This window comes from Pinus tabuliformis, chromosome 3_1 (assembly GCF_031772625.1).
Source record: "Pinus tabuliformis cultivar Carrire ecotype Pingquan chromosome 3_1, CPIR1, whole genome shotgun sequence".
Taxonomy (NCBI): domain Eukaryota; kingdom Viridiplantae; phylum Streptophyta; class Pinopsida; order Pinales; family Pinaceae; genus Pinus; species Pinus tabuliformis.
This window is the reverse complement of record NC_142301.1, coordinates 133,267,345-133,274,075: the sequence shown is the minus strand read 5'-3', so window position 1 is coordinate 133,274,075 and position 6,731 is coordinate 133,267,345.

Here is a 6,731-nt window from a genome sequence, read left to right as displayed (position 1 = left end):
ATAGATGCCACTGACTACAACTCCACCGAGGAAGATCCACCACTTGAGGAACCGAAGGCGATCGAAGAAGATAACCAAAAGGAGATTGTATCTGACGAACCAATTATTTCGCTAAATGCATTGGCAGGAATTTCTTCCCCTCAAACTCTCAAAATCAGGGGTTTTCTTAAACATCACCCAGTAGTAGTCTTGATTGATAGTGGAAGTACCCATAATTTCATCCATCAAAAGATCGCTGAAGCAGCGCATTGTTTTGCCCAGGCAGTTTCTAACTTCCAAGTCCAAATTGCAGATGGGGGCACAATGAAATGTGAAGGCCGCTGTGAAAATGTCAAACTTCAAATGGGGGATTATGAGTTGAAAACCCACATGTTTGCAATACACATGGGGGGTTGCGACATTGTCCTAGGCGCGGAATGGCTCCGCACTCTTGGGCCAATCACAATGGATTTACAGGAGTTATATATGAGTTTTAAGCAGAACAACTCCACACATACCCTCCGTGGACTACAGGCGGGAGCCCCCTCTATCATCAGCTCGCATAGGATGGAAAAATTGTTAAAAATGGGCCATCATGGAGTGGTAGCTCAATTTAATGCCATCCAGGTAGTCGAAACCATGTCTCTGCCAATTCATCCTGAGATGCAACAGATTTTAAATAAACATCGGACGGTCTTTGACAAGCCTCATGAGCTTCCACCCTCGCGAGGGGAACATGATCATAGCATCACATTGGTTCCAGGGGCCAAACCCCCAAATGTGCGGCCATATAGATATCCGTTCACCCAAAAGAATGAAATAGAAAAAATCATCAAGGAATTGTTGGAAGCAGGTGTCATTCGTCCCAACATTAGTCCTTATTCATCCCCAATGGTCATGGTCCTCAAGAAAGATGGGGAGTGGCGGATGTGTCTCGACTTCAGGGCCCTCAATAAGTTGACAGTCAAAGATAAATTTCCCATCCCGGTGGTTGACGATTTGCTGGACGAACTCAATGGGACTCAATTCTTCACTAAGTTGGATCTTCGCTCAAGCTATCACCAAATTCGCATGAAGGAAGTCGACATTCCCAAGACGGCTTTCAAAACTCATGAAGGCCATTATGAGTTCCTGGTCATGCCATTTGGTCTCTGTAATGCCCCCTCTACTTTTCAGAGCCTTATGAATCACCTCCTCAAACCATATCTCAGAAAATTTGTCCTTGTCTTCTTCGATGACATCCTCATCTATAGTGGCACTTGGGCGGCACATCTTCAGCATGTAGATCTACTCTTGCAACTGCTCCGCAAGCATAAATTATTTGTCAAGATGTCTAAGTGTTCGTTTGGCATGGAAGAAGTTGAGTATTTGGGCCACATTGTGGGGCATGAAGGTGTCAAGGTGGACCCCAAAAAGATCCAGGCAATGCAAGAATGGCCTCAACCTAAGACCTTGAAGAGCTTGAGAGGATTTTTGGGTCTCACAGGCTATTATCGTAAATTTGTCCGCAACTATGGCCGCATAGCGAAGCCCCTCACTCAACTCCTAAATAAAAATTCCTTCTTCTGGAATGAGGAAGCACAACAGGCATTTACTGCTCTCAAAAACGCCATGTGTTCCACTCCCGTCTTAGCACTACCTGACTTCACCAAATCCTTTGTCATTGAATATGATGCTTCGGGTACAGGTATTGGAGCGGTCTTAATGCAGGAAGGGTGACCATTGGCCTTCACCAGCCAACAACTCAGTGGGAGGAATCTGGGCCAATATACCTACGAGAAGGAAATGATGGCCATCTTACATGCAGTCGAGACCTGGCGACCTTACTTATTGGGGCGACGTTTCCAAATCCGCACAGATCATCACAGCCTTAAATATTTTTTGGAGCAACGCCTATCCTCCCCACAACAAAATAAATGGTTAGCCAAAATGCTGGGATATGATTATGAGATCATTTACAAGAAAGGGAAAGACAACAGTGTAGCAGATGCATTGTCGCGCCAATTTGAGGAGGAAAGTACTCTGCTCGCAATTCCCCTCCCCATTCCAGACTGGATTGAAGAGGCTCGCAAGGAATGGTTTTCACACCCCGGGCTCTCCCAACTCATTTCTCAATTGCAGGTAGATCCTAATTCCAGCAAGGGCTACTCGTGGCGGAATGATATTCTTCACTACAAGGACAGAGTCGTAATATCACCAACATCCACCCTCAAAAGTCGCATTTTGGCAGAATTTCACTCATCTCCCATTGCAGGACATTCGGGCTTTCAGAAGACGTATGCTCACACCAGAAGATCATTTTTTTAGACTGGCATGAAAAAGGACATCCTTACTTTCGTAGCAGAATGTGATGTCTGTCAACGCCACAAAGGGGAAACCGTCAACACACCAGGCACATTACAACCATTGCCCATTCCGGCATCAATTTGGACGGAGGTTTCCATGGATTTCATTACAGGTCTTCCAAAGTCTGGGAACAAGTCAGTCATCATGGTGGTTGTGGATCGACTGTCAAAGTATGCTCATATCTGCGCCCTACCCCAACCGTTTACACCAACTTTGGTTGCTCAATCTTTCATGGATCAGATCTTCAAATTGCATGGCATGCTCACTTCTATTGTGTCCGACCGCGACCCGATCTTCACCAGTAATTTTTGGCAGGAACTCTTCAGAATACAAGGCACTCAACTCAAACTCAGTACTTCATATCATCTGCAAACATATGGTCAAACCGAAGCCGTCAACAAATGTCTAGAAACCTACCTTAGGTGTTTCACTTCAGAAAAGCAACACCTTTGGGTACAGTGGTTACCTCTGGCTGAATGGTGGTATAACACCAACTATCATGCCACCACCAAAATGACTCCCTATGAAGCAGTCTATGGTCAACTTCCGCCTTCCCCTACTTCTTTTCTCACGGCGTGCTCCAAAGTACAAGCCGTGGATCAACTCCTACAACACCGCGCAACCATGCTCGCCCATCTTCGCGAGAATCTTCATCAAGCTCAGAACCACATGAAGCAACAGGCCGACCAACATCGCTCAGAGCGCCAATTTCAAGAAGGGGATCAGGTCTTTTTGAGGCTGCAACCATATAAGCAAACATCACTCAAAGACAAGGGTTGTCAAAAGCTCTCTCCAAAATTCTACGGACCATACCAAGTACTTCAGCACATTGGAGAAGTGGCTTACAAGTTGGCTTTGCCACCTACAGCAAAAATCCACCCAGTTTTCCATGTATCATGCCTCAAGAAAGTGATTGGGAACAATTGCCGAGTTCAAACTAGTCTACCTGAATTGGACGACGAAGGGTCAATCTGGATTCAACCCGAACAGGTTCTAGACACAAGGGACAAGCGCCTGCGCGGCCACATGATTAAGGAAGTCCTCGTCAAATGGAAAGACACCTCTCCGGAAGATGCAACTTGGGAACCAACCACTATTCTTCAGCAGTTTCCGCAGCTTCAGCCTTGAGGACAAGACTAGTCATAAGGGGGAGGGCATGCTAGGGTCCCACCCTAACCCCCTTATTTATGTCATGGGATCACGTCATAGTCAAGAGTCAATAAAGCCCATATTAATATTTGTAAGTGGTTAACCCGCAATTAATGACGGGACCACAGTTAGTTGCCAATGGGCAGTAGTATTAGATAGATGGTATTAATAAAACCCACGGTATTGGCCAGTGGTATTGCATGTATGAGTCATATATAAAGGATAGAGACTCCCTGCGAGGAGTATCGTGTCTTATTTTGTAATCGAGCTCTGCTCTATTGGAGGTTGCCCCCTCGAACAGGCATGTGAACATTGCTCTTTGAATGATAAAATCATTGCTATTCTATGTTCTGGGTATCTTTTCTTCGCATATTCTGTGTTCTGGGTATCTTTTCTTCGCATATTCTGTGTTTGGGTATTACTTTGCAGGTTAAGAGCATAACACAAAGCCAACAAAACCTAAATAACAGGGACAACAAGCAGCAGTTCAATAGCTGTCTCTATCTTCTTGCATGAAGATATTTCTTTCTCCTAGATTAGTTCCCAAGACAATTTGGGATATTTTGTAAAATTATTTTTGTGTAAATACTTCATAATTCGAAGTATTGAGGGTGGATTACTATACATTTGTAGAGTTATTTTGATTTTAAACCTAAGGGTTGTTGTACCAATTTTCAAGTCAACAGACTAGAGCAAGTAATAAAAGGATTGCACTACATGATTCATGAGATGAGCTATTGCAGTGAAGTATCTTCTTTGTCTGATTTTGTTACTTTCTTATGCATTTCATAAACTTAAATGTTATCTAAATTTGAATGAACTAACTGGAAATTTAACTCAGAATTTGTTTAAGTACACTCTGTTTTGCATAGTTAATCATTTATATGTTTTCCTCAGATATCTGAATTTGAGAACCCTTAATTGCTCTCACATCTCGGTTGACCTCTTTCATTTCTCTTCATAATCCGGCCTAAGGAACCCTTAATTGCTCCTTGGATCCGATTGGAAACCATTTCACCATCAAACCTTTGAGATATGTAGTAACTCCTCTATCTTGCCCTGTAGACACTATTTTTAGAACTTGATCCAGTCCTGTTTTTGACATTTTGACCCCATAGCCCAATGGTAAAAGCAACCCTCTTTTCATCTAAGTAAGTGATCCCACCACCCAAATTCAAATAAAAAACCCAAGCACAATCATAACTAGCCTAAAATCAAATAACTAAACAAAGTTAAATAAAAAAGAGAGAGCCCTCTCTGAGATTAGGAAGGCTAGATCTTGATCTCCAAAGTTGGTTTTTGGTTACCTCTATCATTTCTTTTTTTGACAACTTAGAAATTTTTTTGGAGTGATAACACAACAACTTCACACGTGTGAGAGAAACAGAGAAAATTCCAATTTCTAGTGCTTGACAAAGTCCTTTTTCGCTAGCCCTTTCTTCCCTGTGCCTTGAATTTCACACTTTTTCTTGTTCCAAAAATTGCAAATCGAACTTGTTGAGTGATTGTTCCAAATGAGGTCAAGTTGTTGCCTTTATATAGGATATTTTTCCCTTCAATTAAGTCGACTTGTCTAGTTTGAGGCCGGCTTGGTGGAGGAGGCCTAGAAGACCTAATTTACATTAAAATAAATTTGTTTCTTGATTGACAATGGCCAAGAAGGGTTTATTACATTATGACATGGACAAGGAAACTTGACATAAACCCTAGAAGCCTACAATGGAGGCTTTGACCTATAAACCATTGACCCAAGAATGAAACCCATGCTTTAATAAGTCAATTACTTTAACAATAAAATTCATTTTTCTTTCTTTTGACAAATACATTACATCATGATTCAAATACAGTTATGAAGATCAACATTAGTTACGTTCTTCAACATCCTGAAGCAATTTCTCTATTTTATCTGGTGTCTAGGTTTAAGAGATTAAAAAATTAACTTTGTTCACCACTTGATGGACGAATACCTTCTTTTTTTTGTGCAAAACCACAACCCACTAGAACCTTGATCATTCTCTTCTTTCACTTAAATCTATATCTGGGTCATTTGATAACGATGCTTTGGTTCTCATCTGCATCACTGGATGAATTTGCACACTCCCAGATGGTCAGATAGCATAGTAAAGGCCCTTCTGGGGTTGGTCTATTATTTTTGGCACAAATGCTTTGTTTGTTGCTATTTTGGCTAAACCCTAATACACAAGAAACCTTCGACAAAACACTATCTTGGTGCAAATCTTGAGACATGAGAGACTGCCACGTCAATACTCCGTTGACCAGTCAGGACCTGCCACGTGGTCCACTTACCGGGTCATCTTTGCCTCGGCATTGCCATGTCATCTGCCAAATTATCCCACTGCCATGTGGTGTTCCCTACTATTGCCATGTGTTTGAGTACCTACCACCTATCCATTTGGCTAGCCAAAAATTCCATGTATGCCTTCCACGTGGCATACGCTATTATTGCAATATCATCACCTTTGTCATTTGTTTGCCACGTCGCTGTCAGTTTTTACTGTGCCACCTGTGTGTTGTGTGCGGTCCACTTTGTTGGCCAAGACAAAGAAATCCATAATACAGGTACTTTGCTAAGGTGGTATAATGGTGCACCACTAGATGTCCTAATGTTTGGATATGCACGAGAGGCTCAGATACATGCGAGAGTCCGTGATTCATGCAAAGAGGCCCAAATTCATGCAAGAGGCCCAAATTCGTGCAAGAGGCCCTGATATTTGTGAGAGGACGGTATACAAACAAATTTTGAAATTCAACTAAGTGTTTAACTTGCTAAACATGCTTGCTAATCATGGTTTTATGATGATTTAGTGGACTGTATTGAGAACTCCCCCTGAATGACAACGTTTGTACAATGACATCAATGACAACAACTAGTCAACACAAGTTGTACATCATCATGTTGGAGCACATATTGGCCTATACTGACCTACATCAATGATCACAATTCCTTTGACATCAATGGCAACAAATGTTCAACAATCTCCCCCTTTGTCATTGATGACAACAACACCAGACATCTACTAGTCATTGATGGCAACATCACTAGACATCTGCTAGCCATTGATGGTCTTGAGTTAGACTCTCCGTATATGTTGGTTGACTCTTCTTCTCCTTATGTCTATTTATTTCTCCCCCTTGGACAACAATGACAAAGGGCTACATGACTACTACTTCTTTTGGCTAAGTACTCCCCCTGTCAAGGTTGTGCCCTTTTGCAGCATGTCTTCAAGCATTTTGAT